At 39.7% G+C, this 11,251-nt stretch overlaps 1 pseudogene; it reads right to left on the bottom strand.

Moving 5' to 3' along the window:
• Window positions 1-630: 630 nt before the first annotated feature.
• Window positions 631-10,813, bottom strand: LOC143680514 (DNA endonuclease RBBP8-like; annotated as a pseudogene).
• Window positions 10,814-11,251: the final 438 nt, after the last annotated feature.

The following is an 11,251-nucleotide window of genomic DNA, read 5'->3' as shown; positions in this document are numbered from 1 at the left end:
AAATAGCATGTTAATTCAATTACAATGATATCAAATGGCTTTCATATGTCAGTTGGGGAGGGAGTGAAGTATTGAATTTTCTTTGGAATTTTTCTTTTTTTATTCACTTTTAGAGCATGTCTTGAAAATGACCATTTGGCGACTGAAGGAGATAAGTTAGATAACTGCATGATCACAATTGTGGAAGGGGGAAAGCCTCACTCTTGATTACATAATATTTGCCCCCTTCTTTGTTTTGTAAAAATGTCTCTGGGCTGCATTCTGTGTGCCACTGTCAGCCCTGACACAGCCCCCAGACTTTCATTTGGTAATCCTTCCAGAGCCTCTAGGTACAAATAAAAGCTAGCCGGGTCCACCCTGGTTTTCTTCTGTTCTCTAAGCAATTGTTTATACAGTGAAGGTCCCGGGACCCTGTCATCTGAGATAATGAGCTGATAAGATGCTAGTGAATGGTCACACGGAATCAGGGAGCTCGGGGCTGGGAAAAGACCCAAGAGGTCATTTAGCAGCTTGGCCCCTCCGTGGCTACTTAGCGCTTTAGAGCTTTAATAGGTGCTTTTCACCCCTTTTCAGCCTGGGTTTAATTTTCATAGAATCATTATTGATCTGTCTCCACCACCAGTCGGTTTTCTATAGCTGTCGATTTTCCTGCCCATGGATACCTCCTGCTCTGATGGGCTGTGGGCTCGGAACCGGCTCCCGGCCGGCCGCCTGTGCGGTCCTGCCCACCGCGGGGACATCAGTCACCCGGCGGGAGGCGGCTGCAGCGGCTCCCATCAGCACCGCTGAACGAGAGGCAGAGGGCACTTTGAATTTGCAGGAAATAACTTGGATTTTTGCCTTGTCCTCCTTGAAGCACAGGTTTCACGGGACTAAATCTCTTTCACACAGGGGGCCTGCCTTGAAGAGGGAGTCAGGAGAACTCCTACACCTCTGTTCGCTGTCCCTCACTGAAAGGAGAGTGATTTTCATAATTAAATCCTGAGCAGTCCGATCAAGACACACGGGGGCGGGGAGCACAAACAGTCTTTCCAGAGCCTGCTTTTCATACTGAATGTCAACCCTCAAATTCTCAGGGAGCAGTACTTTTGATTAGAATTATTCTTGTCCTTTGTTTTCTCCCCCTTTCTTTGAGCTGCCTGACTCTGAGACATTTCACTGATCATTAACACTTTTCGTTCATACAGAACAGAGAAAATAAGAGATTTTACTCAAACCAGTCACTTTGACTCTGGAGATAGTTGATGTATATGTAGATATAAGATGCTCACTTAATTTCTATTCCCTGTACATTATTGTTTGTAAAGAGATTTTTAGGAAATCAAACCAGGTTTCCTTATTAAGTATTCAACATAATTAACTGATGTTCATTTATTTGCAAGGATTCTAATATAATTGCTAAATAATTCATTGCTAACTATGGCATTAAAAAAAGCTCTGAAGCCTAAAATATGACCACTGGTTTCTAGGGGGGTAAAAAAGTCCCACTTCCTTAGCTATACGGATAATTCCCTTAACTACCAGAGTGGTTGCCTTCTCAGGCATTTCTCAGAATAAAGGATGTGTTACTTAAGACACACTCCATCGGATATGATGGATAAATGACCTCATTAAGGGTGTGGTATGATGGAGATACACTGCTATATAAATAAGGTCAAGGGGCCTTTAAAGTAAAACCAGGAAAGTTAACCCAGCAGTATAGCAGGCTGCTGACCTGACTTGGTCACTGGATTGCTGTTATTTTTATGCTATGATTGGCTGTACAGAGCTTTACAATTTCCTTTTATTTATTTCCTTTGAATTCCTGTGGTTAATTTTTTTTGTTTTGTATGCTGTATGGTGGGTGTCACATTTCATTCTTTTTCCATGTGAGTATCCTGTTATTACAGCACCATTTGTTGAATTTTTGTTGTTTTGTTTGTTTTCCTTGTTTGTTTTTGGGAAGTGCATGGGCCAGGAATCAAACCAAGGTCTCCCGCATGGCAGGTGAGAATACTACCACAAAACAACCCTTGCACCCCCCTCCATTGTTCATTTTTAAGAGTAAAAATTAAACCTAAAATAAGGTAGCTGGGAAGTGGTGTGTGTAGGGCATACCCACCCACAACAGTAGAGTTAAGGCAGGGATGGGCAGCTTGGGCTTGGCCAGCTGAGGAGAAGCATTAACCTGGGCACGAGTCTGTGAGTCCCATAGTAGCTCATTGCTAAACCCCAGCTCAAGTGAAGAAAGGAGAGGTATTAGCCAAGGCCTGGAGTAAGAGAGTTATACATTTTCACAATTAACTTTAAAGTACAGTATTTGCATGCATTTAATTTAGGACTCTACATATCCTTGCTAAGAATTTATATAGTCTCTTAGAAATTCAAAACAGCAATTGACAAGGTGATAATGGATGTATTTAATAAATGCTCTTTCATGTAGAATAGAGATGTGAAATAAACATTTATCTAAGAGCTGGTTTATAAGAAGTTAAGGAACACTTCATTGATCACAGAGCATTCGTCTCTCAAAGATTGCATAATCTAAGAAAGAGTGCAAAACAATAGTTTTTATGAAAGTATTTTGGAGTTCAGTATCTTCCTCAGGTATTTATCTTGAGGATTAAATTATGAGATGGAATTCATTTATTTTTCTTCTACTTCACTCAACAAATATTTACCATGCACCTATTAGTATCAGCACAGTGCTAGGTATTAGGGATATATTAAGCAATCTGAGTAAAAGTCACCACTGCTCTCATGGAATGCACACATTAAATAAATGTATGGTTCCCAAAACGTTTCTTGGCACATAAGAAGCTCTACAAATGTTACGTTTCCTTTATTTTCTCAAATTTTAGAATCTGGTGGATTTTTTTTTTGAATTGTGAAACTGTGAATGATCCTTGAAGTGAGAATGTGAAATATTTTTTTATTTATCCAATAATTTGCTGCTGAATACCCATTTGTGAATATGGCATTATTACTAGTACAATTTGAAATACAGTGTTATTCTTTGTTTAAACTCCATAATATGTCTACTATGCGCTATTTGAAATGGTCCTTGCTCATAGATAATCTTTTTCTAGTGCTGCACAGAATTTTATTGAGTTGTCAAACCCGATGGTTGGCTGTCATGAGTTTTGTGTTTTGACTCCAAAAGAGCACTCATGATCTATTCCTTGTCTTTACTCTTTGCTTCAGTGCTCCTTCCTTGTCCTGTTCCACACTCTGATAGATTTAATCAAGGCCCCTGAACTCCTGTGAAAGGATTTACCTGTCTCTGGACCAGTGAGAACTTGCTAGTAAGCAAGTCTTCTAAAGAAAGCACCCTGTGGCAAATCCTAACTTCTAGCCTTCAGAACTCGAAGACGATAGATTCCTGTTGTGTAAACCAACTAACCTAGGCTAGTTTGTTACAGAAGCCCTGGCAAATATGGCAGTACCTGGCACTGTGTTGGTACTAGCAAGGACATGGTTAATATATGTTGAATGGAGGAAAACAAGAATAAATGAATTCTGCCCAGTTCACAAAATACATGTGACATCCTTACAACAATAGAAAATAAAAGAAGTAGGAGATATTTGTCCTCTCTAGTGCAGCCCATGCTAGCTGCCCTGAGGCTACCAACCCCCTTTGATGATTGATTGCAGCTTGGTATATTCTGATGATTCCCTCTTGTGAGCAAGTTACACAATTTATGGGCTACAATGTAGCTGAATTGGAATTCTGTGTTCTCCTCAATCTGGGACATGCTGGGTTAAAATTTGCCAAAGTAATTGTTTCTAACTTCAGGAGTTCTCAGAGCCCTGACTACCTAATTTGCATGGTGAGCATCTAAGGAAGGGATGCAATGCGCAGCATTTTCCAAACCTATGTGACTATTGGGCCCTTTTTTCTTGCAGTATTTTGTGGGAACTTGATTCAGCAACACACCCTTTGAGAATCTGTGTTTGGTTGTCCTAACGGAGAAATGTGATTCTCCCAACAGTGAGGAAAGATAATTGAGCTCAATTTTACTTTCTAGTAAGTTCCTCTTAAGAAGAACTCAACTGTCTAGTGTTGTCCTCAAAGAAAGAAAATCTAATCGAATGCTAACTCTGGAGGGGAAATGTGTTTTGACGTGTTAGGAAAATCCAGACAGCCTCCCCACATGGCAGACCCAAGGCCACCCTGAAGCTGCCAGCCAAGTGCCTGGGGAGATTTCCTTGGAACCAGATGGTGCTGCCTGGAGACAATTGTCCACAGCTTGGCATCTGGGCTTGTGAGGACTGGCCAGCTGAGGACCGTTCAGGCAGCACACTGGGCTGTAGGCTTCCCACTGAAATCGATTAGCACTCCAGTCCAGCCTATTCTTTTCCTTAAAAAGGGATTTGTACTTCCTGAAATCATATCAGAAACATCTGCCCCATGAAAACATATAAAGCCATGTGTGCTGCCTTTAGAAGAGCAAATTTAGAAGGAACAGGAAAGCATTAATAAAGCTAATAGACTGGTGCTGTAGTGCACGGGCAGGAGGTTTTCCATGTTCCTCTCCTACCTTGATTCTTTCACTTGCCATTGCTACTGTGGAATTCTCTGCTTGCGATCTTTTTTGCTTAGCTGAAATTAGTAAAAGTAGAAAGGAGAGCGCTTTCATGGGAATGTCTTGAACAGAGATGTTACTTTTCTCTTCAGCTGATTCAGAAATCCCTAGATTTCAGTGCAAAAAGAGTTAAGAGGGATGGTCACTAGGAGGAGAGAAAAGGACAGTTCCTGAATACTACCCAGAGTAAGAAGATATGTTTGCATTACTCTTAATTTAAAGGCCAAAGATGTCAATAAATACAGAATATTATAAATATGGCATGCCATTTCCCCATTTTATCTAATAACTATTTTGAAAATTGTTTAATAAATTAAAATAAATTTTAAGAATTTTATAGAAAACAATTGTATTCCTATTTAATTTTTCTTCCCCTATGCTTCACCTAATTTTAAAATTCTTATGTAGTTCTGCTAGCTATGCCTAGAGAGGTCACACGTACTGTTTTGGGGAAGCACCAACTTATGGCAGCTGGCCCAGAGACTGGTCCATCTTAGCGTTAGCCTTGGACAAAAATGTCCAGTTTGGTTGGTGAATTATATGATTCCCCTAGCTGGTGTTGAATACATTCAAATATTGTACTATGTACCACCTGTGTGAATCCATGCTCCTTACTTAGTTCTGTATCAGATATATCAGCTGACCCTCCTAATATTCTTTTGGTTTTAACTGTGTTCAGAGCCTTTGGCCACTGTTTCACTCCAGCCACTGTGAGACCGAATTTGTGTGGAACTGACCAGCCACCTCGGAAGCAACTGTCTGTGCTCAAGCACAACCCAGTGATGCCTCTTCTCATGCCTGCACCATCTCCCTATCCTCTCCTGTCCTGAGTTTCCTTGTTGTCTTTGAAGAATGGGATGCCTTTGTGTGGCAATGTGGAATGTGGGTGAATTTTTACCATGTGACCAACGGGGGACAGAAGCTAGCTGGTAAATTTTGCTTCCTTCTCCCCCCTGAGACCCAGTAGTTCATGAGGTTTCTTGGAAGATAGTTCAGGAGATGCAGTAAACAGGTGCATTTGATACTCAGTGGTGGCTAGCTTGGAAACACCCCTCTATTACTCTCCCTGATTTTCTGCTTCATGCTGCTTTTCACTTACTCCTGTTTTCTTGGAATTGAATGCCCTAATAAAATAGCAGCAAGTAAATTTTTCCTTGCACCCTGCTTTCTGAGGAACTCATGCTAATAAATGTATTCAATCTTTCAGTTCCATCTATTGTTCCCTATGATGCTGGAGCAGGCACTACATAAATTACATTTCCCAGATGCCTTTCCCAGTTTGTTTATAGGTTTGGTCAATAGAAAAACTTTAGGGAGATTGGAAGATAAGAAAATGGGAAGAAGTAATTTCTTATTTTTTACTATTCTTGACAGTGTGGTCCCAGCAGTGGCAATGAACTCCATCCATTAGACTGCATTTAGAGTCCAGCCTCCAGCTTCTTTCAGCATTCTTCAATCCTTACAACCAGTTTTGAATGGCAGCCTCTCCTCAGCAGTTGGTGCTGCACCTTCAAGTGCTCTGTTCCAAGCTCCTAGGTTCAGGTTCTGGCAACTGCACTTCCTTCAGGAGGTAGCTGTTTCTTTCACTTTTAATCCCAATATTTTTTCCAGAGGGTTGCAAGAAAACTGAGTCAATATGTATGTTTGGAAACAATACATGGCACATAGACAGTGCTCAATTAGTCGTCACTGTTACCATGGTGCTATGTCTATTTTAGAGTTGAGAAAATTTAGTTCACAGAATTTATATATGACAGAGACAGACTTCAACTCCTGTCCTGTTTCTCCGATTTGAGTGCTTGTGTTTTCAACCATGGGTCTATATTGTTTCCAAGTTTCCAAAAAAGTTCTTAAAGTTATCTTTAGTGACCACATATTTTATCATTTTGATGTAGTTTCCTTATTCCATTTCTTTAATATTAAGGATATAAGTGGGTTTTTATTATTTTATTTTAAAGGACAATGCTGCATTGAACTTCTGTATGCATTTTATCATTTTGCTTCTCTTGATATTCTCAGCCTGAGTTGAAAATAATCTGACTCAGCCAATAGAAACATATTTAGGGTGTCTACTACATATTGTAATTTTGTTTTCCATAGAAAGATTATTTTAATTTATTTCATGGCATTGAGTCACTATCATCAATTTCTCCAAAACTTTACCAGGTGTTCTAATATTGTTGCTTCTGTGAACAGTGTAAAATTATTTCTCAAAATTGTCTTAATTTTCATTTATGCATCCCAGAGAAGTGGTCCCATGTTTTTGTTTCTATCTGTATTTGAAATGCTTGTGATGCATTTTTATCCTTTAATGGTTAAAATATTGCTGTTTTTCTCATTGTGTGGAACTGAACTATATATCCCAATTTAGTCATCTTCTTTTTTTTTAATGATGATTTTAAAAATTAGGTTTAATATGAACTATAAATAACAAAAAAGGAAAAAAAATTGCCTTTAAGTTTTCACTTACATTGGTGTATTCTGTTCCTTCCCTTTTGGAGAAAACATTTATTGTATCACTGCCATCTTTTTGGATGAGTACAAGGATCAAGATGTTCTTTAACATAACTTCTCTCCATAAAAATTTGAGTGGAAGGAAAATTATTTTCACAGAAATTCTCTGGTGTGTTGGGTGGAATGTAGCAGAATCAGTGTCTTGAGCAGTAAGCCAACTTCTTTTCTCATTCTTCTACTGGTATGTCTGCCTAATAAATTTCACATTCCTTATATGTATTTCCATGCAATTTTCTTCTTCTCTCTTCTTTTTTCTGAGCCACCTCAATATGAGAACAACTTTGTTGGCTAGTCTCTCTTTCTTCATCTTTAAAATATGGCTCCACACATGCTTTCTGTTTGACTTTATCCTGTTAATCACCTTGGGTGTTTGGGGCTGCTGATAATTCCTCCTCTTTATCTGCTACTTGGAGGCAACTATCTACTAAACAGGATTCATTTTCTTCATACGTTGTCCGCTCAAACGTGTCTTCCAAGCTATCATTCATTTTCATTCTCCATTTGGACTTTTTTCTCCTTTCTGCTCTTGCTTCCTCATCTTTAAAAGCACAGTTCCACTAACTTACATGCAGTCCATGCCCACATAAGTTACTCCTCCTAATTCTGACTGACTGCCATCCTTATCAATTAGAGTAATATCCATTTTATAATAAGAAAAGTCTGCTCCTGAATCTGTACTCCACTGGTTATTTTCAGAAGATATGTCTTCATTGTTTTGTAGAGATTTTGTTTTAGCATTTCTACATGGATTTTAACTGAAGTTGGTGAACTTGGACTGACCTGTTTTTTCCTTTTTCTTGGCCCTTGAAAACCAGCACCCTTCACGTCATCAAAAATACTCTCTGTCTCCAAACTTTCATGTGGATGTAGAGGGATTTTGCAGAAAGGATTTTCTTCTTTTATTTGTAGTGGTGCTTTAATATCTAGAAAGGATTTACTCAAGGACTGGAGGATGCCATCTTGTACACGGGAATCCTCTGGGGAATCTGGTCAGCACACGCTCCCGCCCAAGGCCTTACGACTTGAGGAATAAATCTCTGGAATGGTTTCAAAGCCTCATAAAGAGTCACTTGCCTAGACCTGTTTTCAGAGGTCTCACTTTGGCTTCCTGCTCTCTCTCTTTTTTTCCTTGAATATTTGTATTGATATATCTTCACACACATGCATTCTATACGTGGTATACAATCAGTGGCTCACAATATCATTGCATAGTTGTGCATTCATCACCAGAATCATTTTTTAGAACATTTGCATCACTCCAGAAAAAGAAAAAAAAAGAAAAAAGAAAAAAACATACATCCCATACCCCTTACCCCTTCCTCCCATTGACCACCAGCATTTCCATCTACCCACTTTATTTTACCCTTTGTCCCAGCATTATTTATTTATTTAATCCATATTTTTTTTTACTCATCTGTTCATACCCTGGATAAAAGAAGCATCTGGCTTCTCTCTTGACATTGAATAGTTGAAAACCAATCAGATAGATCCAGAAGCTTATCCATCACATAGTCGTTATTAATGGAAAAATGACTCTCCATTGGAGAAGGAAAAGCATTTTCTTAATCAAAAGAGGCTTGGAGGAAACTTACTTTATGTTTATTTTTTCCCTCAATTTTCTTCCTTTTGGGTGTTCTGCCTCTCAAGTGGTTTCAGTGGCACTAAATATTTGTCTTTATCATTAATGGCATTGTTAATATTGTCAGTACTATCCTATGCACCTATGGACTCAGGTGTATTTTTATTTAAAAGCATCTGCTTTTTAGCAGATGACTGGCTTATGATCGTGTTCACTTCAGACCTAAAATTATGATGTGTGAAAAAGACACGATCTTCAGATTTTGATCTAAGTTTTTCTGATCTGGACTTAGAAGTCTTGCCAAAAGGGTCTGTTTTCAGGCAGTCTTATTTTTTCCCCAAGCTCTAAAAGAGAAGATGGCAAGCTTGCATTCAAACCTAGACTATTTTTCACATTAGAGTTAGCTCCACATCTAGGAGATGATACCTGAGTAGTCAGTTCTTCTTGGGGAGAAGTCTTTGAAGTTGAATCTGAAAATCTTATAAACCATCTTTTATCATTTTTTTGTGGATTCTACAAAAGTTTGTTTCTTCTAACTCCTTCCAGACAGAGGTAGAACTCATCACCAAGAGAATTCATGGGATCTTGAGCTTAGAGTCTGTTTGAACAATAAGTCTGAGTGTTTCAGCAAGAAGTATACCTCACTGAAAAGAAGACTTAGTGGGATAGCTGCTTGTTCCATATATTTAGTCATGGAAGATGGACTTTGATCATAAGTGTCAGCCACTAGAATTTCACTTTCACTAGGATTATGTTGTGAAAACTTTGGAACTTTTCTCAATTCATTTGTACATACAGAGTTCTCCAATTTCATATGGGTTTGCTCTATATATCGGACGTGAAGGTTCTCCTTTCTTCCAAACTGGCTAGCTCCAGGAAATGAAAAAGCTGATATTGGTGAATCTGGAATAACATTTTCCTCATATTCAAGGTCAGTTGCTTGATGTTATTGATCATTCCCAATTTTCTGCTGCTGTTCAGAAAACTTTTTATTTTCTTCCTGTAGAGTGTTTTTTTCATTCATAAGCTACGTGATAAGTTTAAGATTCTGTTGCCAGATATTTTCAAACTCTTTCTGCTTTTCCACCTATGTTCTTCAGTAAAGGCACAGTGATCACATAATCCTGCTTTTAACCCGTCTTCTAAAACCTTAATGGTTTCAGGAAGGACTTTCTGTTCTCTCTGAGCTGTTGGTTCTTTGTGAGAAGTTCTTCTAGTCTTTGTGCAACTAAAATTAGTTCCTTTTTCAGTTTGGTTACTTTTACTTTTAAACCTTGTGCCTCTTGATCCTGATATGCCTTCAGTTTTGTTCAAAGTTCCTGCAGAATTAGGACTTCCGCTACTGCTTCCAGAGATGTTCCTCTTGTTCAATATGCTACACACTTCTGTTTGCCTAATATTTTCTGACCTCTTCTGTTAAATTATATAGATATGAAGTTGTCTTTGGAGACCGTTGAAATGTAGCTTCCAACGCTGCCTGTAGATTCCCGAAAGTCCCTGCAGGTGCCCCCCAGGCCTGTGAAGAGAAAGTGGCTTGATTTTTCCTCTTTCACCCTTTCCTTCAATGGACAGACACCATCTGAAGGTAACTTCAGCCCCCCAGGGCAGCCCGTGCTTTCTAGGGCGGGGCGGGAAGGTGGAGGGCCTTGGGCTGAGTTTACAGCTCTGGGACACCCAGCTGGCCTTCCAGGGCCCCTGTGACCTAATCTCAGTCAGCATTCCCATGAGTGTGAACCCGCTGTAAATGGGACTCTCTTGAGGATGTTATTTAAATTAAGGTGCGGCCCAACTGAATGAGATTGGATCTTAATTTGAATTACTGGAGGCTTTATAAGGAGACAGAAATCAGAAGCCAGAATAAGGGAAAATGAGACTGGAACTCAGCAGAACCTGGAAGGGCAGGGAGAAGACAATGCTTTGTAACTGGGAGCCAGGATTCAAGCCAGGGAAACTCAGAGTTCCCTGGCAGCCAGTACCAAAATGTTAACAGATTTTGCAGAGAAAGCCTTGCCTTGCTGTCACCTTGATTTTGGACTTCTAGCATCAAGACCGTGAGTCCATAAATTCCTGATTTTTATAAGCCTCAAAGCCTTCCACCGTGTTCCAAGCATTCCAGCCCTCCTCCCACCTTTGTTTTGGCTGACCACCGCACCATACTTTGTGGCCTTTCCATTAGCTACCTGGGGGGGGGCTGCTCTTCCTCAGGATTTTAATTGGTGCCGCTCTTTCCTCATTTAGGTCTTAGCTCTTCAGAGGCCTTCTGTGAGGCCGGTCCTCAATCGCGTCCCCCAATCCTTCTTTGCTTCCGCACTGTTTTGTGTTCTGCATAGCACTTCACATTTCCTGACATTAGGTTTGCTATTTGTTTACTTGTTTACCACCTGTCTTCCCTTCTGTGGAATGTGAGCCCTATTAGAGTGAAGGTCTTGTCTCGCAGGTTTCTCTGGCCTCTACTACAATGCTTGGCATATCCCGGGCTTTCAGACCACTTCTTGGATGATTGAGGCCATTAACAAAAATTTCAAATGGTAACAAATACAAAACAGAAAGGGGTCACTTCGCAACAAAAGTAACAATAGGAGATAATTTACAC

Source organism: Tamandua tetradactyla, chromosome 4 (genome assembly GCF_023851605.1).
Source record: "Tamandua tetradactyla isolate mTamTet1 chromosome 4, mTamTet1.pri, whole genome shotgun sequence".
NCBI lineage: Eukaryota > Metazoa > Chordata > Mammalia > Pilosa > Myrmecophagidae > Tamandua > Tamandua tetradactyla.
This window is presented reverse-complemented; position numbering and strand designations above follow the sequence as displayed.